General features: G+C 38.2%; 1 protein-coding gene across 9 annotated transcripts in view; it reads left to right on the top strand.

Annotated features, from left to right (window-relative positions):
• The window catches only part of NAALADL2 (N-acetylated alpha-linked acidic dipeptidase like 2), a 491,555-nt gene that overhangs the window by 141,973 nt on the left and 326,969 nt on the right, over nucleotides 1-22,613 (top strand). For 2 of the 9 annotated variants that reach the window (XM_054835390.1, XM_054835394.1), the window contains one exon: nucleotides 15,150-15,295. The exons of the other annotated variants lie outside the window; for them this stretch is intronic. The gene's annotated coding sequence lies outside the window, so the exon portion shown is untranslated. The remainder of the gene's footprint in view (nucleotides 1-15,149; nucleotides 15,296-22,613) is intronic. 9 annotated transcript variants of the gene reach the window in all.

Below are 22,613 nucleotides of genomic sequence, written 5' to 3'. Positions count from 1 at the left end.
ATACATGGAGTGTGGAGTTGAGATTAGAATCAAACCGATGACTAAAAGGCTAAAAGCTGAGATAACGTAGATCTAAGGGTCATGAACCTACTGTCTTACGGGGCTTTTATTTGTGTATAGTCCTGGGATTTTACAACTGTTCTCATACCTCTGAATCATAGCTGAAAAGCTAAAAACATAGAGCTAAATGTAGAGCAGAATAGGACTGCAAGGCCTAAGGGATGGTTTGACAGCTTTAAGATGGAACAGTGGTGCTGCTTGTGTTAATGTCAGTATATTGCTGATATTGAGGGGTACGTACCAAGTTCAGAGAGGATTTGGTTGATAATAGAGGCCCGAACAATTTGATGTGTGGAGTATTAACTATTAGGATATCTAGCACATACACTTAGTAAACTATCAATACAATTGTACAAATAGTATTTTTAATGAAAAATTACTATGGAAGATAATTTAAAGGAGAAAAAATTTAGTATAAAAGGATATATCATTATTTAAAATGCTAAAATACTGTATTAAATTCAGGATATCCTCTTATTTTTACTGCTGAAAATTCAGAGAAGCCCTTTTGACCTGCCACCATTTAACACAGCTGTCAGCAGCTGAGCCATTATATTCATAAGCAGTTTTACAGTACATCTTACAGTACATCATCTATTTATATTAATGCCTTCATACCACAACCTGAAGCACAGCTCCTTTCTAATCAAACATTTGGTTAGAGGTGGCCTACCGAAAAGATTAATGAAATGCAGACTTCATTAGCCACAGTGGAACATGTAATTTGACTATCGGAGTTACTACTGTTGTTCACCTAAACCTGCACCTTTGACTACAGAAATTTAATGTGTTTGATCTCTGAGAGTGCTTAAAGATGATAATTGGGTGCTGCAGAGGATGGGTGCATCCTGAGTTAGGTGGCACGGTGTGTACCAGGTGGGAGGAGTACTTGCCTGGTGACACGCGTTCTTTCCCTCTTTCTGCTGCGGTGCTTTGGACCAAGTTACAGGGGAAAACTTACATCGAACAGCGTTGCTGTGCTGATGTACAGCGGGGCTGCGTGCTCAGCAAATGCCTGCCTTGCGGCACACAATTATATGTTGGTGAGGTGAACCCACGTGCTGCAAAAGAGAATTGAAAGGGCTTAGAGGAAAAGCAAAGTCAGACTGCTTTAGGTTTTCCCCTACAAAATGTATAGGAATAATTTGAATATGGCCTTCTGGCAGGAATAGCAATTTGTTGTTTAAATACTCATCCAGCTAAGAAATGGCTGCGTAGTAGCATAGATTTTTATTATTTTTTTATTATTTTCTGGGCAATACAGATCTTCAAAGATGCGCGTAAGCCTGTGTGGTAATCCTTGCTGATTTGCATTTTATACTTTTAGGTCCCAATGCAAAGAGACTTAAGAGGTAAATCAGTGTTCTGTCTCCTGACTTGCCTTCAAATTGGTACATTTTTAGTCCAGACTTTTTAATAAAATGGATTTATGTGATGAGGGTGTCTATAGGTGTATGTTTTTGAGTTGAGCATTAGCAATAGAGAATATGTGATTTGTAGAGGAAAAAGAGCCCAACAGCAGGTGGAGCAATGAACTATTTACATCGCTGTATTATGATATTGTATGTGCTTTTTTATTTTGTATTTGCTCCATCTTAGTATCCTCAGGCTGTTCAGATCAATTGTCAAACATCTGCCTGTCAAAAAAAAAAAAGAAAAAAATTGTCTTTCTATTTGGAAGATTAATTGGGTTATTTCAGTCACAGGAACGTTGCCAGCTCTTGTAAAAATGGGAGGAGAAGGGACACAAATTCTAACAGCTATTGATTAATAACAGATGTATATTCAATGGGATGGAAGATAAACTGCTCTTTCCAAGGATTTGATAGATAGGGTGCTTGCTTCCCAGTTTCCTGGGGAACACTGCAGGGCACCTCTGTTAGGTTGCCGAAGGTGTTACCTAATGAATCTGCATTGATTACACGATAGCAAGCATTGATCAGGTCTCCATTGCCAGTCACGTCCCTACTCCTGCTGCTGCTTCTGCCAACCTTCCTCCAGTAGCAAATAACGATTTCAAAAGGCTGTTTTCCCCTGTTTCGTTTCTTTCATGTTATTTCTTTGTGCTGTTAAGGACTGACTTGAAATGATGTACGTTCCTAGAAAAGATCAAATCCTAGAAAAATCAGCCCAATGAGCACCCTCTCTTTATCAATTACTTTGTTTAATGTGTAAACTGTCCAGCAGAGTGTATAATCCAGTGTTTTGGTCAATTAGTAAATCAATATAATCCAAAGCATATTTATAAACTGCACACAGACAACCTGGGGAACAGGATCTTTAAAGCCGATAGCATCAGCCAGCATGTCTGAAGTTATAATGACAAAAGTACTGGTAAGAGAGTAACTAAATGCAGGATTGCTTTGTAATGCCATTGCGAATAAAAGGGGCTCTGCCTTTATACGCAGCGTGAGGAAAAAGCATTGTTGACCTACTGTAGCGCTTTTGTGATTTTGTGTGTGTTAGCTATATGTAGATAGATAGCTACCTCTACTAGAAAGAGTAGAAGAAGAATACAAAGAAGCAAAAGAAGAGCTTGATAGTAGAACTAGTAGGGAACTTCACGAAACAGTAATTGGTAATCCACTTGCAGAGGAATCCTGAAGTGTTTCAGATGCTCTCTGCGGATCATATGCTATAGAAGTCGTTCAGGTTTTTGTTCTCTTCTGTCATTGGTATTGTGCTTGTTTGTCTTGTAAAATTAGTTGTTGAAATTTTTTGCATATATTTCAGATGTGTTGTTCTTTGAATGAAATCTGGATTTATTTTTAAAGATTACCTGTCAACTGTTATTCCTGCAAGTGTCCTGGTATTTCTCTTGAATTTCACCATGGGGTCTCAGACATGACTACATCTTAGTACCACTGCAGACTTCCTCATATGAAGGCCACATCACTTGCAGATCATTGAACTATATATATTATATTTCTTCACTGAAAGAGTGGTCAGGCATTAGAACCGGCTGCCCAGAGAGGTGGTGGAGTCACCATCCCTGGAGGTTTTCAAAAAACATGTAGAGGTGACACTTTGGGACATACTTTAGTAGACATGGTGGTGTTGGGTTGATGGTTGGACTTGATGATCTTGGAGGTCTATTCCAACCTGAAGATTCTATGATTCTAACTGTCAGAAACTGTATAGGATTGACTAACTGGATATTAAACTTTCTGGTGGGTTGACAGGCATTTTCCTGGTTGTTAGCAATAGGGGTTGAACTAATGTACCAGTCGTCTTCTGTCCACAGAAATTCCTGTGCTTTTTTGGTTTGGTTTTGTATTGTGCTGAGCACTGTCAGCAGTATCCAGTGGCCCACCATTTTAATATGAAAAAAATTTGTAAAGGACAACTTTAATCCAGACAGCAAATAGCTATTTGAAATCTGGCTCTTGACTCTTTGGTGTTTGTTGTGTGTGGCATTTTTTGTTCATACCTTTGGGATTTTTTTGCTGTTACATACATGAAAACTATCTAAGGTGGTTGACTGCCGCTGGGTCACTGCACCCCAGAAGACAGACATTAAAAAGAGCATCTGTTCAACCTCTGATCCAATTTTTGACACAATCCCAGCAGCACCACTTCTGGCAACTGTGCTTCACTAGGTATCGCTGCAGCAGCTCCAGGTAGAGTGCCTGAATTACAATGCTCCTTAACCAAAGGGTGCTTGGACGAAGGGAAGAGAATAGACCACACGACTGTAGGAAAGTAAATCTGTTGCGTGATAAATTATACTTTTTTCTTTCATCACATCAGTCAAATTAAAATTGCATAAGCGTTGGTATTAGTTTCTAAATTTCAGTGGCTGTACAGCTGAAATGCCTGCAAGCAGAAAAAAGTTAATTGAATGAAATATTTAAACATTCTACTTAACCTCTTGATGTTGCCCCTTAGATGTGTGCACTGTGCACTTGTTGCTGGGGATGGACTGCACTTTTGCTGCCAGAGAAAGCTGGCTGGAGTATCAAGAAACATCAAATTTCTGAGAATTTCCTCTCAGAGAAAGACAAGAACTTCTCCTTAAATGTGAAAATGATACACGGAAGTACATACAATAATTTGTTTTAATCTATGACACATCACAGCCTGTGTGGGATTTTTTTTTCCCAAGCATGGTACTGTTTGAAAGAATTTACTCTGTAACTAGAAGCTGAAGAAATAACAATGGTTGTCAGAGTTTTGACACAGAGATAAATATTAATGAAATACTTCATATAAGGCATGGTAAAGCCTCCTTGGAAATTCAGTCAGATCATTTCCCTCATTAGCTGAGAGCTCCTTTGTCATTCATGCAGTAGCTCACTCTTCTGGAAGAACAGAAATATGTTTTTCAACGAAAATGTCAAGAAATCTTTGTGTCTTGTGTCATGTGGTCTTTGCTAACTCATTTTATAAGAATAAGTCTTTCAATCAATTCCCAAATTCTAAAATTACTTTAAAATATATGTATTAGTCACAACCATTCATGATTTTTGTTGTGGTTTAATGCCAGCTGGCAACTAAGCACCATGCAGCTGCCCGCTCGCTCCCCGCCACAGCAGGATGGGGGAGAGAATCAGAAGAGTAAAAATGAGAAAACTCATGGATTGAGATAAACAGAGTTTAATACATAAAGCAAAAGCCGCACGTACAAGCAAAGCAAAAGAAGGCATTCGTTCACCCCTTCCCATGGGCAGGCAGGAGTTCAGCCATCTCCAGGGCAGCAGGGCTCCATCCCGCCTAACGGTTACTCGGCAAGACAAACACCATCACTCTGAACGCAGCCGCACTTCTTATTCCCCAGCTTTATATGCTGAGCGTGATGTCATACGGTATGGAATATCCCTTAGGTCAGTTGGGGTCAGCTGTCCCAGCTGTGTCCCCTCCCAACTCCTCGTGCACCCCCAGCTACTCGCGGGTGGGGTGAGAGGCAGAAGAGGCCTTGGCTCTGTGTAAGCACTGCTCAGCAGGAACGAGAACATCCCTGGGTTATCAACGCTGTTTTCAGCACAAATCCAACACACAGCCCCATACCAGCTACTGTGAAGAAAATTAACTGTGTCCCAGCCAAACCCAGCACAATGTTCTAGAAAACACTTCGGATGATATAAAACTTCGGAGTATTTTCCAGGCATGTACAGAGAAGTAGCATTATTCATGTGAGAAAATAGTTTGTTTAATCACCTTGTGTTTTGGGGCTTAACTGCCTTTGCCTCCTGAGAGCTTTCCTGTAATACCACTCTCCTGGCCGATGGCTCCAACCTCTCATCATTTGGCAGGTGCTGCTGTATCTGCTGTCAGTCGTTGAGGTTCTCCGCACTGTTTTTCCTCCTTGGCGTGGCCATACCTGTACTTTGAAGTTACATTGCGTTAACTCAAGATGTTGTCTTCTGATCTCTTACAAAGAAATAATAATGAAAATACAAAGGTCTTCCTGATTCCAGCTCCTCGGGCTAAACCACCTGCTAGCTGCGATTACCTGAGGCTTTCTATCACTAGTATTTTCCCATATGGCCAAACTTCAAAGGAAATATATTAAATGTTACTCTGTATTAATGATTAATTGTAATGTTGTATAATGCAGCTTCTGGCTTTTCTTGCCTTGCTTAGAATTCGTGTAACTTTGCCTGTTAATTCATTTAGAAGTTTTGATTTGATTTGAGTTTTTCAGAAAATCCCTAGGTAACAAAGGCTAAGTAAGTGTTTTCATCTGGTTTGATCAAAAATCTGTCCAAAATTTGAGAGTTTTCTAAAGCGAATAATTTTTTTTAATCCTGCGAAATGTCTTGTGTATGTAATAAATAATGTATAATATTTCTTCTAGTTTTTGGAGAATTTAAGCAGAATTTCTTTGCTCATAGTTCAAACCTTCTTTCAGCGTGCTTAACTAAACTGCACTTTGTGTGGGCTGATTTTGTCTGTATCCTTGACACTTTGATTTGGCTTTTTCCCCCCTTCCATTCTCCTCCCTTCTTCCTTGAGCACACATCCCTCCAATACAGCCTCTTTGTTCACACAGTTAACGTTACTGACAAGCGTGTGTACGGGGCGGAGATGTGTCCCCTGTACTTTGCGTGTGCTGTCATTTCAGCGATCTCCATCCAACGAGAGACTAAATGCCGCCTTATACGCAATAAAGTATGGTGGTGACAAATCTCACCCGTTCAGCTCCAGTGGAATTTCATGCACAATACAACAATGTTCTCAGTTGTTTTATTCACGCATGTTAAGAGACAACCACTAGGCTTAGAAAAGTCAGGGGGGGTTATTTTTCACTTTGGAGCATCTGAAATAACATTAATGGAAGGAAAAAACCCACTGTATGATTTGATCAATACAATTAAATACAAAATAATAATAATAAAAAGCTGGCAATAAGGATATAGAGGGAAAGCAGCAGAAAAATTACAGGTTCAAAAAAACCTATCAGTGTTATCAAGTGAAACCTCACTTCACAAACTTTGCAATGTTCTTACATCATCAGTTCTCAGTCTAAGATGTAAACTAGAGATAAGATCAGCCGTAGTCTAACTGCATGCAGGCCTGAATCCAATTTACTGCATTTGGATCATTCACTCATCACCAAGAAATTGGTCCAACTTCCACATAGTCTATGCAAATTCAGGTTTTAGTATTTTTCTGCCATTCGAGAGTCAAGATTAGCGAAATGCAACGGGAGCTCTGGATTTAGATTATAACCTGCCTTGCCACTGAATGTCATAAATGTTTGGACAAATGATAAATGTCCAATTTTTATAAATTTGTACTGGAGCTTTATCTCAAAATAAAACTGGAAGCCGAATATCTGAGAACTGAGAAGTTTGGGGGTTTATTTTTCTTCTGATATTCATATTTTCATTTTAATTCTTTTTTTGAAAGAACCTTCCAACCCAAATTTTTAATTCTTATGATGCAATCTTTTTTTTTATTTAATAGATATTTTCATTGTGTAACATGTGTAAGTAATTTGTAAAAATCTTAGTCATATATTGCAAAGTTTGATGTTTTTTCCTACAGTGATTCAGGATGCCTTTGTAGCTTTAAGTGGAGTGGGTTTTTTTTTTTTTTTTAAATTCAATTAAAAAAACCTCAAACCTCCAGGACTGTGAAGGTAGAACTTTTTTCTAACAGTCCCATATACATATTTTCCATCTGCCTCTGGATTTTAGTACTAAATTTGAGAGCAGGAAACTAAACCCTAATATTTCTACTAATGTATTGAATCCACTTAGACCAAAAGGCTGCCTCTGGTAGAATTTTTCAGCATTATAACATTTAGTTCTACCACTTGTCCATTATAGCAGTGCTTTACAGCACACAAGCCTTTTACTATAAATAAGCGTTTTCCTAAAACTCATGTGAAGTATAGCATTTTGGGATGCTGTGTAGAGCTTTGTGCTTTCTGATATTTATTTTCTGCCTCATTCTTCCATCTGTGGCCATTACGATAGTTATCATCTTTATGCAGATGAAGGTAAAGCTTATGTGTATGTAGCTAGTTCTCCGTAGCAGCCACAACTTTTAGAGAATAGCTTACTTGCACCTGTATTTAGAAGGCTGGCTTTGTTGCATTTAGGAGAAGGTTTTTTATGTATATGTTTAAGTATCTTCTCTGGGGTTGGTACATGCTGGCCATGCCCGATGCTTCAGAGCCTACATAATTTCTCTTAGAAATGGTTTACAGTACATCTTGGCACTGTTGGTTTGGATTTATCTAGTGTTGTAGAGAAGGAGCCTAGAAGGAATGGAATACACCACTAAACAGTCGGTATTAGGTCAGATTCACAATTTCTTCCCAACCTGATGATACGTAGTAGCCTTAAAATAGTGCAAAAGTGACACAGCAAATCTGAGCTGCCCGATCGGTGTTTGCTGAGCATCTCCTCATTGTCAGGACTTTTGTATGAGCTTTTGGCTCTTAGTCTGTGAGTTGATGAGCTTTTGCTTTTCTCCTCTGTTTTTGTCAGTGCTGAGCCTTTCTTTGAGTGTGTTCATTACTCTGTTCATGACAAATTAAATTAAGAATTTTTGCTAAGGCCAGGCTTCTAATGGTGTCTAAAAATAATTTCAAGACCAACAGCGTAATGTGTTTCAGTAATTGTTAAATATGAGTGAACCGAGTAAGCTAAAATAAGAATCAGGCCAATTAAACCTCTCTTTGAGGACAGTGGTGCTTGTAATTAGAGATGCTCAGGAAATGTTTTCCTCTTGCTCCTTGCCACTCCCCACCTTTTTTCTCCCACAAGATGACAGAAAGTGAAGGGAGAGAGCACCCACCTGAAGAGCTAAGTGCTCGAGCATTACAGTGCTCACATGGGAAACTTGAGTAGTTTTCCCAGAGTATGAAACCTTAAAATGAGATTTTTAGAATGCATTTCTGTGAAACTTCTTGGTTTGATTTTTTTTTTAAGAACCAGTGCTTTCTGAGAGAAAACAGGTTTTTCTCAGAAAATCTCAGTAATCCATGATTTGTGGTGGTGAAGGGGCTGTTAAGTGCCCTATTCAGTGTTTTGAAGACCTGTGATTAGAAAGTCTGGCCATAATGATGCAGCAGGACTTCTACTTTATCATACCAGGAGTCTGTGGAAGCCTTACTTTTAAAAATAAGAATGATTTACCTCTTTTGATCAATTTTTATTCCTCATTAACTAGGCAAGAAATTGCATTATGAGCTATGTTGCAGGTGTACCGTAATCTTTCCCTACAGCTCCAGGTGGAACACCAAATCTAATTTCAAGTCACGAGGTTACTTCTGTAAATAGAGAACCTGGAGAGAGTTGTGTGTGGGGAGGGGGAGATGCCTACAAGTAGGCAAGTTTTGTGTCTATGTGAACCTCAGTTTACCAACTTTTTCTTATAGGTAAAAACCTATTAGATGCTATAAGGTGTTTTTTTTTAAAAAAATATTATTCTTTTAAAATACGTTACATTCATCTATAGTTTCTCAAGATTGCAGTCTTATTTGAGGGAGACTTCTTAAAATGAATGTCTCTAAGAAACAGTTCCCTTCATATGAGGAATGACATGAGGTTTTGTAAAATGCAGGTGATGAGCACCAACAGGGTACCCAAAGATAATATTTCTTATTCTGTACTAGGCCTTTTAATCCTGCATTTCTTGCATCCTTTATCTAACCAATTTCTATCTTAAAGATTGTCATTTTTGTAGTAGCATCTCTACATGAAAAACTGCAAAACCTGTCCATTTGAAAGACCTTTGGGTTTTGTCTGTTTTGGGTTACTTCCTTTTCTTGTGACTTAGGGATGCCCATGGTGCAATAAGATGGGTGTTTCAAAACTGTAAGACTGAATATGATGTTCAAAGTAGGAAATAATATGAGAAGACAATCTCTTAAAAATAAATCCATATTGATGAAGTTTGCAGAAGTACCAAGCATTTGTCAGTTTTCATTGTTCAGCAGTGGGCACATGGTACAGTTGTATAATATAAATTTAACAGTAGAATTATTTTTTTTTAAAAAGAAACTTTACACTCACTTTTCTCAGTGTGAACGGATTCCAAAGTCTTCAAGGTTTTGTCGGTCCTAGATTTTGTATGTCACAGCAGTTTGTACTGTCTTGAATGTGGCTTAATTGGCTCCCAGATGTGAGAACAAAATGGGCCCTTTTTTCAGTGATCAGTAGAAAACATGGACACATGCAATTACATCATTTGAGTGTATTGGTTGGGAACCCTATAGGCTATCTCTTTTTTGTATTAAGGCTTCCTTTTTACAATCAGTGAGAATTTCATATGGAAGGTTTTGGGAATCCAGTGTGGATGTGTATTCCCTATTCACCCAGAGGTCTAAAACCCAGCGTGACTTTGTCTTTGGAGTAAGTTGTATTTTCCCTGAATTCTTTGCATTACAGACCGAGGAGTCGGATCAAAACCTGGTGCTAACAGCAGCAATGCCTTTATAATATCTCCTTGTCTGTTGATAATGGTTTTTAACATGACACCTAAATAAGGACAACTCCTTACAAAAGATTGCAAAATAAAAAGAAAGGGGTTCTGGTATTACTAAATTAATAACTTTAAAATGTATTCATCTAAATGGGTTTCTCAGGTTTTGTAACTTTTTTTTTAAACTCCTATTCCAAATCCCCTTGATTGAATAATTAATGTGAAATTTAGCTGCTGGGACATTTTTTAGCAGCCACCATCAGCAAGAATGTCATTCCAAAAGTGATACGTGAGATCACTGTCTTTTCACGATGTCATTAGTACAATAGTCTTAATGGGGCAAAAATACTTCTAACTCAAGATCACCTTCACTGAATCAGCTACTGCTAAAACTCTCCTTATGTGTTTAAACATTCTTCCCTTAATGAAAATTCATGGTAAGAGAAGAGAGGTGTGTGGTGGTGATATAAAATATATACCATCAGGCACAAATATGTTTTATGAACTTGTGTCACATGAAGCCTTGGGAAATCTTATACACATGAATGCTTTCACAAATTATGTTTATCTTGTACGTGCGCAGGAACAAATTACATCTTTTTTAGTCTTCAGGGTATCTGTGAGTGGGTCTATTCTTGCCGATTCAGTCTGAGCTAAGAAATATATCAGTAAGGCTCTAGACTTCGCAAGGTCACTTCGGACGGGTAGAGTTGTATGAAATTTCTTGTTGAGGCTCGAAAGCAGATGAAATTCAGGTGGTTTTATTCTTCAGTATGATGTGAATTTCTTACTAGTTCAGGAAAAATAAGTAGAAGGACTAGTTGAAGTGTCACAGAAATGATTAAAATGTTTTTCCAGGTTCTGCTGTTACAGAAAGGGAAGGGAACCATAGTTTTGGAAAGAGTAAAGTAAGCCAGATTACATCTAGGTAAAAGTGGCAATTTCCTTTTTACCTCTTTCCCCACAGAAAAGATGTTAGAGTTGCATTGTGTAGAATGAATTGGTCAAAAAAAAAAAACCCCAAAAACAAAAACCAAAAAAGAGTTAAATATTTACATCAATTATATTGAGGCTTAATGACAGCATTGTATATCAGATGATTTCCAGCAGTAGCAGCAACGTTCCCCATACCCCCTTCCCACTACCACAACTCAGGAACCTGCAAAACACAATATCGTGCCATTTTTCATTGTAGTTATATTTTCTAGTTAGGGAGATAGTGTAATTCTTTCACTTAAGAGTATTTTTTTCACTTTTCATCTTCACGTTTCATCACGCAGTGGGGTGATCACAGTGCAATAAATAGTATCTGGGATGCATTTGGTAAGTTTTTCAAGTATCGAAAGTATTTCTGAGATTTTTTCAGGTTAGTTGCAAGCTCTGGCATTTCAAGCAATGACAACAGACGCAAAACCACGCAGCTATAAGTACTTTGCCATTTCCCAATAACCTTCCAAATAGAATCGAGTGGGTTTTACATAGCTTTCACAATTGCTTTGAAGAGCATTCAAACGTACCTCTCATGTTGAAACAATCTTGTACTTAGGTTTCCCACACACCAGCCAGTAGTGTGTCCTAAGTAGTCCTCTGCAGGGCATTCCCAGACTGGTGTGTGAGAATTTAGTGGTTGAGCCACTCCTGTTTCTTCCGTGCAGCTGCCAAACCAGTTGTTTTAGCTATTGACTTTCCCTTTTAATCTTTGCTGTCTTGGTTATTCACATGTACTGAAGAATGAATGTTATTAACTCGGATGATGACAGAAGTACTGAACACAAACTTGTTTAAACTGGGTATGTAATTTGAAATTTATAAGAGGAATCTTCAAGTGGAAGCAAGTTTTCTACCAATAATGCTGTAGGTTCTGTTAGCTTTTTAATCCATATTTGAAAGTAGGACTTTGATACAGGATTGAAAAGAAAATATAAGAGAGAGGCTTCTTTGAATTCAAAGACTGTTGCATTTAACTTATTACAAATGGGGAAACAGGACCTGCAGGGACCGTGAAATACGTGGCATCTACCTTGGGACAATGATATGGACGAATGCAGCAGGGGTCTGGTCCAGGAGGATCTGCTGAATAAGTACATGCCCCCCCTGTATCACAGCCCACAAAAAGCTTCCAATAGAAAAACGAGACCTATATTAGATAAAGACCAGATGCCACAACTGTGTTGCACATTATAATGCAATAAGAAAAGAGCAAGAGAAATAAAAGCCATGGCTATTACACTGGTTATTTGCAATAGAAGCACATTGTTAAAACAATATTCAAGTGGTCCTAGGAATGGGCCATGATGAGGAAGGACAAAACAGAAATAGCAGTGGTCTTTGCCACTCTTGAGACAGATACTTCTTCCCTGTGGTGTTGACCATATCAATATAGTTTGAAGTCTGATTCTTAATGAGCAATCCTTTAGGTTCCCTGCAGCTGTGGGAAAGTTTCTCATGTTCTGCAGGGCTTAATTTTCCATGCAGGGCTGTTCATGTTTTCAGTTGAAGGGAAAAAAAAAAGAGAAGCGTTACTGGTGAGAGATGTTGGAGAAAAAAAAAAGACTGCTGGTGAAGATATACTGAGCAAGAGCTATCAATCCTTGTTTAGAAGAGTAGACACTAAATTTTCAGTGTGTCTTAGATGGCAAAGGAAACTGCCATTCATTTGAATGTTATTGAAGGGCTTTCTTTTCCTCTTAGCCCATATCACTGTCTCGTAATGCTTGGGGAGTGTATTGTCTTCCTCTTTGGAAATCAATGTAATAGATGTGGTCCTTACTAGATGTCTTGCGGCCAAGGGGTGGGAGAAGCATTTTTAGAGTTTGAGGATGGTAAGGACGAGTGAAGATCTTATTTTCAGCTACTTTGTTCTAATCATGTTTGTGAGTTGGCTTTGGCTCAGACCTTGCAACTGTCTTCAATCATTGTAAGGTAAAACTGCAAATCTAGAACCCCAAATCTGAGGGTATTAGAACTGAAAATATTTGATACTTCCTTTGTCAGATTGCTAAAACTCTCCTTGTAGTCTCTCTCACTTGTAGATGATGTAATTAACTGGGGCTGTGTGATCAGCTTGCTTTAACATTCTTTAAAAATCACTGTACAATAACAGACATTGGAGTACTAATCACAGAATTAATCAAGAACTGTAATTCCTATAAGTATTTTAGCTGTTATATTTCTTAATTTGTCAATAAATCTTTGAAGTGTTAGGAGTCTGCTTTACAAACATCACGTATTAAATGGAGAACTTGTCCTTTAAAAATAAGAATTGGTTAATAATAGGAGTAGTGATACAAACCGCCATATATAGTGCATGCTCTGGAAGCAGTGCGAGAAGTGGTAAGGCCAAGGTAGTCACCTCTTGAAGATCCATTTCTGGAGTATTAAAATAAGCATGAGACTAAGTTTTAGTGCAATTTAAAAAAATTCATCTCAAATACATAGAGGCAGCATAATCAATGCAAATCTATGTAAATAGGTAGTTATGGTGAATTAGAATGTAGTATTACTGAATGGACTGCTCAAGATTTCATTAACTAAAAAGACTGAAGACCCTGTTTACCAAGAAAAATATTCTTTATTCTATACCAGTTGCTTTAGGTTGTTAATTTGAGAAGCTGATTGTTTTGGACCATTAATCATAATAATTAGAGACAGATTTATTGAGCTTTAGTGCAGTTCTCAACTAGACTAATAGTTGTGTAATCCAGTGTTTATTAATATAAATGAAGTAAATTAGAAGCATGACATTATAAAGAGGAAGAAGAAACTTCAGGAACTTTCCTGGATCCTCCCAAAACTCTATTAATTTACAATGACATGTTGTTCTTCTGTAGTTTGCTTTGTTTTGTTTCAGTCTTTTTTTCTTTTTTCTTTTTTCTTTTTCCTCCTGCACTACTAGTGCTGCAGTTCAGCCTGGGTAAGCAGCCTAGGAGAAGAATGTGTGCAACGATCTGTAGGCATGTTTACAGTTACTTAATATCTGTAGATTTTGATATTTGGGTGGAGAAGGGAGTAGAGAACTTAGCAGCCATGGGAAGTTGTACATTTTTATTTTATACAGACTCTTATCAGTAGGATCATGTTCTTAATCCATCTGGGGGCTCTGAGCCAGGATTGCCAGCAGATGCAAGATTTCATGTGAACGGAGACTCCCACCCCAGTGTGGTGCAACAGTTTATCTATGAGCGTTGCCATACAGAAGTCTAAGAAACGCCGTGTACAGCGATGTCTCCTTGCTGCTTCTCGCAGGCAGGGGGGAGCGCATTTGCAGTCTGCTAAAGATGGATCTATCTCTAGTTTTACTTCAAAGAGGAGGTGGCCTACGATGGAGTGTAGTGTAGGGGAGAGGATTTCTCTAGCTCTGCGTTTTTCATGTCTTTCCTTTTCTGAGGCCAGTCGCCTTCGAGTGTCTGGGGTTCGCATGGCAGATTTAACCCTTCTTTGTAAGGTCCCAGTGTCTGGACTTCTGCTGACCTTTCCCTGGGGTTCTGGCAGGAGGTCTGTGGGTCTGTGTGTGCTCCTGTGGACATTTCCAGGGGCTTTATTGGACTCGTGTGCTGAAGCACCTTCTTTTTGAGCCATGTGTGTAGTTAATGGGAAAAACTTGAATTTCTTTAAAATTAGCATCACTTTTTCATTATCTAATGTTTCAGCACTTCCAGAAATGTGAAGTTCTCCTGATGGCCAGCTTGAGCCTTGTGGATTCCAATTGTAGCTTTTGTCTTTCAAAATTGTTTTCTAAGAAAATAATGTGAGTTTCGCAAGACTAAAAGACTCCTGATACCTGAAGAGCCAAAACATCTATGAATTAAAAATCTCCGTGTGCATTTAGCAGCTGGCGGAAGTCTGCGTACGTGTGCATGTCTTTTCCTGCTTCCTCCGGCAAAACCCACTAACCAAACTGATCCCCAGATCCCCAAGAGCTGTCAGCAACTTCTTCCTCGGAGATTTTTTCCTTTTAAATGGAAGGCTTGTTGTTTAGCAGGGTGGTTCTTGACCTCCTTTCACCTTTTTATTTTGGATACACAGGCTTAGCTTTGCATTGAAAATCACATTGCAAATCTAAATACTATTAGAAAACATCAGAGCTCACTTTAGAAAAAAGATGCAAGGAAGGCTGCAATTGCCGTATTCATATGTTTTGAATAGCAATTTCTTCTAATGGAAAATACTAGACGGTGGTTATAAAGAAGATAATTTCCTATCCAATCCAGGCTCCTGCTTACAAATCACCTGACAAAAATACCATGAAGAAGTAGTTGTGCGACATGTGCTCGTCCGTCACTCCGGTTATTCCACAGCAGCTTTCCAGCGAGCAAGTTGGGAAATAAGACCGGCTTTCCAGTGGAAGCTCCTTAGGGTAGGTGGTTTCAGTTTTGCCTCCCTTGATTTGAGTAAGACAGGCCTGTTTGCAGTTGTGAATTCTTTAGGAGCGTGCCTTCACATGCAACTTTTCATACCTTTTTGGATCGCCTTAAAAGGAATCTATACCTGTAGTTGACCTACTTAATCTATGCAATTATTCCACTTTGCTAGGGTGTATGCACATCTTGTTCTTGTCTCCATATTTTTTTCCAGTTTGGCAGTCATTTCATTCCTTGTTAAAAATACCATATGGGAACTTGAGTTCATTATTTCTATTGTTACAATTACTGGCCAGAAGAATGGAGGCAGAAATCAGACTACCGCTTTGCAAAATCACAGCTCATTCACTGTTTTCTCAGAAATCCTGCTGGATTAATTTAGATGTTTTTAATAGCGATGAGTAAGGCAAACGGAGTCCTGCTGAAAGCAAGCGAAATGTCAGGGATTGGTGGTTCTAGTTAAAAATGCACCCGTTTCTCACCAGAGCTTGATGTGGCAACATCTCTTTATCTATCAATTTACTAAGAGACTTCGAAAAGCCAATGGGTATCTTGTGCCTACTTGTTACCTTTTGTGTAATGCCAAATTTACTCATATGTTTCTTCCTTCCTGGCTGTAAAGCTACAATATTCTTTGAAGCTCCAGAGTCTGCAGTCTACATAAATGGAGTGTTTCTGGATTAAATTGCATCTGAGTGGGGTTTATGTAGAGACAATTCAGCCCTGTAAACCCCTGTATATACTCTCTGATCCAGCAGAACTTATTAACGAGCTAATACTGAAGGATGTAAGTAGTTTTCCTGAAGGCACTGGGTCATTTGGTGTTTGTTACTGGCTTAGTACTGATTCTCTCAAGACGTTATATTATCTGTCCTTTAGTCAATATAATTAAAAATCGGCAAATCTCTTCAACTGCTAAATAGAAGACTTTTTGTTTAATATTTACTCTTTCAGTTGTGGTTAAACGTGTGCTAGTACAGGAAAGAATTACACTTACCTCTTGTTACTAAGTATATACAGGTTACTGTGCATCTGTGTAGAACACAGAGACCAGATTATAGACAAATATATGAGGTTTTAACCTAGATATAGTAAATTTTTGGCAATATTAACATACACAGAGGGAGGACCAATAACTACTAACTTCTTAGTTATGCAGATTACAGCATCTAATACTCCCTAGTGATTTGGTTATAGCACTTTCGACCCTGATGTTTTGCTTCGCATTTTTCTTGCAAATGTGGCCTTCGTAAAGTTGCCCTAATAAATTCTTTCCTCTGTTTTCCAAAGTGTCGCTTTGCCCCTTGGCTATCATAGGGAAACAGCTATGATTTAAGACATCAGCTTTGCTATTAACATCAAGCGGCTGCATAACAACTATGAATCATCTTTATGAATGTGTTCTGACTAAATCATAGGACTCATTAGGTGTGGATGGATGGATATCTGAGAAAGTGATATAGGTAATAAGCTGTCTTCTAAGATAATGAAAAAGTTTTCACCTTCACTTTTCTTTACATGCTTGCCTTGGAAATCGTGGCTTTCCGATACAAATACTTGCAAACACACAGCTGAAAATGAGTCTTTCACTGTAAATCCAGTCGTGCACAAAACTGACTCATATGATTGAATGGTAATTATTCACAACTGGGACTTCCGTAGCACAGTATTTTGTCAGACAAGAGCAAATTTAAGTTGTTGGGGTTTATTTTTTTTTTTTAAGTTGGAAGTTCTCTGGCATCTGACGGCCAAGAAAGAATTGTCCCTGGTGTTCTCTCAGGAAGGCATGGAGATTTATTGTAATAAATTGCACAGGAATGTGCAGAAAAAAAATTTCCTGAATTTCTATTTTGCCAAAACAGCCATTTAAATAACATGCATTCCTTCTATACACGGTCTGTATGGAAGAGGATTTAATCTTTTCTGTATAATTTATTTATTTCAAGGAAATAATTTTATTATTCTACAGAAGAACCCAAAGATGTAAGCAAATTGCCCCTTGGCCAAGCCATATCTCTTAACCCAGCAAATACAATTCACCCCCCAAATGAGCTAGGTTAATCTGCTGCTTTTGATAATTTTTTGCTATAATCAGATTTTTCATAGTTGCTCTCTAAATACTAATTTTAGTTTGATAAAGCTTTCAATTTATTTGCTGCGAAGAATGGTTATTTAACAACAATTCCCCCCCCCCAAAAAAAAAATCAGTTTGAACATTAACTGCCTGAAGACATGAACTCATTAGCAGCACATACTCAGATTGATTAGGCTGATACTGATGGTGATGATAATAATAATTGCATTACAGTAGTGCCTTAGGATCCTAGCTGTAAACGAGGTTCTCATTCTTGTATCTACAAAGCTAAGATTTGCTCCAGCTCTGAAAAGCTTCAAAACTAGAAGTGAAATCAGAAGCAATGAGATCTTGAATACAAAGCCTCCCTTCCTTTTTTAAAAAAATTAAAAAAAAAAAAACTAAAAAAAAAAAAAAATATATGGAGGCCACCTATTTGGATCCCAGCCAGATTTGCCAAATTCTGTTCTTCAACACATTCAAAAGCAGCAAAATGTCTGTCAAGATGATAAAAAGTTTATCATCTTTATATTTATTTATATTATAGCAAAGCACTCATGGAACACTCTCATGCAGGAATACGGCAAGTTCCAATTTGCGGTAAGCAGTTAATAAAGAAACGAAATAATGAACAATGCAGGTTTCAAGGGTAGTAATGCACACAGTGCTGGTAATAAGCAGGGAGCACATATGCCTGTTTGAAGGATGAATTGAGGTTTATACCGAGCTATTGCTTTTACAGTCAAGCAGATGTCAGTGGGCTTGCTTTACAGGATATTATGATATATGAAACTGAAGGCTTTTGAGTAGTAAAAATTACTCCTGTCAATTCGTCTTTGTGTATGGCACTTTGATATATCATTCACAGCTTAATTATATTGTCATAGTTGAGAGATTAAAACAAAAGTCAGGTTGACTCTTGCTTAAACCTCTCTCTGAAATAATGCTGGTAGGTGAAGGGGGAAGAAATCCATAAGATCTCTATAAAATTCCATTATAATGTATTGTGCCATCAATAACAGGTTCCTTCTGTGATGCAGTTTCACATAGTGCGGTTAGGGAGATATTCATCAGCTATCACTCACTACACAGGAGCACAAACAACTAATACCAGACATATCAGGAAAAAAATGAGAGTGGGAATTGTCCTTTGTGCAAGCCTTGGAGTGGCTGGGGTTGGGGTTGTGCCAAAACCCACTGGAATTCGGGCAGCGGAACAAAGACACAAACCCGTCGGTGCAGGTTTACGGGCCTGACAGTAAAAAGTGTTTGATAACCCCATCCGGGAAGTCTTTGTTGTCACCTTCACCCAAACGGAGATGGTTACCTGTCCCCAGAAGGTGACTGTTGGGTGGTGGGAGCTGGGGCCCCTTCAGCTGCCGTCCCTGGGGGGGGGGGGGGGCCACGAGGGACTCCCCTTTCCATCGGGGGGTGAGAAGGACTTTGTGGATACCAAGCTGGGCTCAATATGTTACCAAGGAGATGTGTGATTTTGTGTTTGCCTCTTAAATGGCAAGCTACAAATGACAAAACAAACTCTGTAATCAAAATAAATAGCAGTACGTCATTTAGGCATGCAGGTTTTGAGGCTTAATTATTATCAACTACATTGATTAAAGCAAACCCAATCAAAATTCAAAGGAGAATTTTCCATGTTCTCAGATTCTCTGTTACTCTCTGTGCTTGGGTGTTTTATCTGCATAAAATAAGTTGCTCTTCTATGAAGCTGTTCGTTAAAGTGAGTTGCATATGGGTAGCTAATAAAGGTCTACATGACATCAAAAAAATCTGTGCAGTTAAATTAATGTTGAAATTTTTCAAGATCTTGTATTTGGCATATTACTCCTGCACCTCATGTTTCTGGATGACACTGTAATGTATATACAAATTAAATGTAATATTAATGATGACTTCCAGGTGCTGCAAAAAATATAATTTCAACAAGAGGCAAATAAATGTAACTTAGGATAAACTTGTTAATATAGGACATTGTCTTACTTATTGCACATGTTTTATATACGTTGATTCAAATGATGAGTTCAGGCTTGCATTTCATTTATTTAACAACTTCCTGCTGTAGCTGTGATTTTGCCCACAGGTGGCTTTCAGAGTGACAGCTTTGAAGGCAGGGAAAGGTTGTTTATCTTTGAACTTCGGGATGAGAAGGGAAAGGTGTGGACAGGTAGAGGTGCGGGCGATGACGCCAAGTGGTTTGCGCTTGGTAGAATTGGCTACTGAGGGTTTTTTCATTGAAAGAGATCATGTTTCAACACTGTGGAGCTGTTTCTGTGGATGCAAAGGTTGAGCTGCTCCATATTCACCTGCCTGGGGACGCAGCACACGCTGGCAGTACACTGTACATATATGCAAGCAGATTAATGAAACATAGGTAAAAAGTTCAGACATACGATCATCTTTACTCGCTTTACCTCCAACGGATTAGATTGGCTGTCATAAATCATTAATCTGAGCCTTCTAACTGTGCCAGTTTGGTGCCTCTGCCTTTTCTGTAGTTTAGTTTAATGAAATTGTTATTGCTTCCTTCACATATTAAAGAATCTAGGTAATAAAACAAGAAAAGAAAGAAAACCTTCCATGGCTACCTGAATGTAACGAAATGGGTTTGAATCTAATGTTTTCAGATATTTGCTTTTCTAAAATTATTTTCATGTATGCAAAGTACTTGTAACATTTAGGTAAATATCTTTTTAGCTGTTACATGTTTGGGAAAAAAAATAATCATTTGGTATGCTATAATTTTTGAAGAATGCTGTAATAAACTGGTAGATTGCCACAAATTGCTTGCAGAGTGCATGGCACATGTATAGGTGAGAAAATTATAGGCAAACTTCTGATCAAAGTCAGAAAACAAACCTTCAGCATTCAAAAAAGAAAATACCAACATTCTAGGAAAATGAAGAGTTTATTTTTTTTTCCCCACGCTGAGACCCCAGTTTGAGTGAAGGTAAATCTGTGATTTGATGCTTAATATATAATTTGAGGACCTTGCCCTGGGTAGAAATGTCTTTGTTGTTATTTAGAAGTAAACTGGAGCCCCTGAAGGCACAGTGTAAATTCATGTAAAATGTATTTAGTGATGTGGGTGCATTAAAATGAGAATTTGAATTTTTTGCCATTACAGTTCAAGGCTTGTTGAGAACAGCTATCTTCCTGAAGAGTTTTTCACATCTGTTCTTATCTTGCTATTTTAATTGTCTAGTGCTGTATCTGTGTGCAGAGATTCCTTTTTCTGTAGTAAATTTAAGTAGGATGCTGCTGAATACTGTTGTTACTGTGGAATTGCTTGGCTTGACTTGGTGATACTAATGCCTTTTGGGTGAGCTTTGTCCATCTGATTGAGACGTAATAAAATCAGTAAATGTTTCTTTTTTGGTGTGTGGGTAATTTGCTTTTTAAAAAAGGGAGAGGTGGAGTCCAATGTTGTGTAGTAATGGTTGGCATAGTAATATTTTTGTTCCTTTAGAAAAGCATTTGCTGGGCAGGAGACCAGAAGCAACAGTTTACCTACTATTAATCTCTCTGTGGAATATTTAATCTTCTCTTTTTGGAATGATTTGCTAATAAGTAGTTTGCCTGAGTAACCAATGTCTTCTGAAGGAAAAATAATCAGGTTTCTTTATCTATGGCAAGTTGTTAAGATTTTTCACTTTGTATGTATTTATTATGTTTTGTATGTTAAATATTAATACTAATATATTAATATTGATTTGTTAGAGAATAATTTTTACAGATAAATGTTTCTAATGAACTTGAAGTTCTCTGTATCCATTTTTTGGCCAAATGATGCTTTAGTGTTTAGCAGACAGCCTCATGTTTTCCTTTTGAATTCTCAACAAATATTGCATACGGGTACAATTTAATACTTTTTTTTTTTTTTGCAAGAGGCTATGGATGTTGTATTCTTAAAGCAATACAGGCAACCTGGAACTTTTAGAGATAATGGGAATGCAAGCGCAGCCCTTGCAGGTGTCATTGAGTTATTGCTCCAGAGATACGCTGTGTCAGAAAGTCCCACAGACAGCTAATCGGCGAGGGGGAGGAGGGTTCTTCAAGGGACTGATTTCAGGATGTAGTCCTTTGGTTTTTCCTCCTGTGCCCTGGTGAATGCTAATGTTCTCTGCCCTCTTGAAGGACAGATAACTCCTACCACACTGTCGGGCAGCTTTGCCAGTCCTCTGTGCACGCCGCGTGGGGAGGTGAGGAGCTGCACACGTGTGCAACTGCTTGACCCTTCTCTTGGCTCTTTCCAGGACTGAATGGTGGGAGGTTGGAAGGGTCTGGGGTTGGTGGGGCACTTTGAATTCAGGTGTTGCGTTAGGCCCAGGTGAAGAAATTTCGGGACTAATTTGCCCTGGAAGAAGGGCAGGAAGGTCTCATCTGTCTCTATTTCTCCCCTGCCACGCTGACTTCTGCAGGTTTGGCTAGTTGTGCGTGGGAATATTGTTTTCTGTGTCTTCGTATATGTAAGTTACTAATGAAATAATTCTCTAAAATGTTTCTGCTCTGATACTATGTTGAAGATTTTTAGTAATTGTTGATTTTTAATTTCATTCTTTAGTTGTGCTTTGTAAGTGATCATGTTTAGCTACTTACTGAAAGTCTTACTGATTTTTCTTTAAGTTCTGTATAACTAAAACTTGGTGTTATAATCTTTTAGATGGTAGCACTTCCTTGCTCTGCGGCCCCAAAGTTTTCTTTTTTTTTTTTGATAACTATAAGATAACTTCTTAAGTAATAAGATGAGTTCATGTATTGTAAGTAATGTATTTGATTATTTTGATGATGAATGAAGTATTTCTCTTACTGTACACGATTTCAGCAGAAAAATTTAGAAATGGGCTAAACTATAAGCCATTAAACATTTTGTGGAGGTATTGCAGGTTCTCGACTTGCTGGTTTACTTGATAGTGAATCTGGGCTCGTTCCTGAGTTTGCCCCCAAACTTTCCTGTGAGCAAATAGTCTCTCCTAATTTGCCTGGTTTAGGGGAAACAGAAGCAATAATCTCTCAGATCGAACCTGATATTTAGCAATATTCTCAGATATTGAGAAGAAAAATAGATTTTTTTGTTGTCTGCATACACTTGTAAATTACTGTGGAATTGCTACAGTAAATTACTGCACTGTAAAACACTGCTTCTCAGGGGTTTGGGAAGCTTTTTTATGTACATGCCTCACTTAAAGGATACCGTAACATTAATCAGATTTATTTGAAAGGTA

This window comes from Grus americana, chromosome 9 (assembly GCF_028858705.1).
Source record: "Grus americana isolate bGruAme1 chromosome 9, bGruAme1.mat, whole genome shotgun sequence".
Taxonomy (NCBI): Eukaryota; Metazoa; Chordata; class Aves; order Gruiformes; family Gruidae; genus Grus; species Grus americana.
The sequence above is the reverse complement of the archived record's forward strand: the minus strand, read 5'-3'. Positions and strand labels throughout refer to the sequence as shown.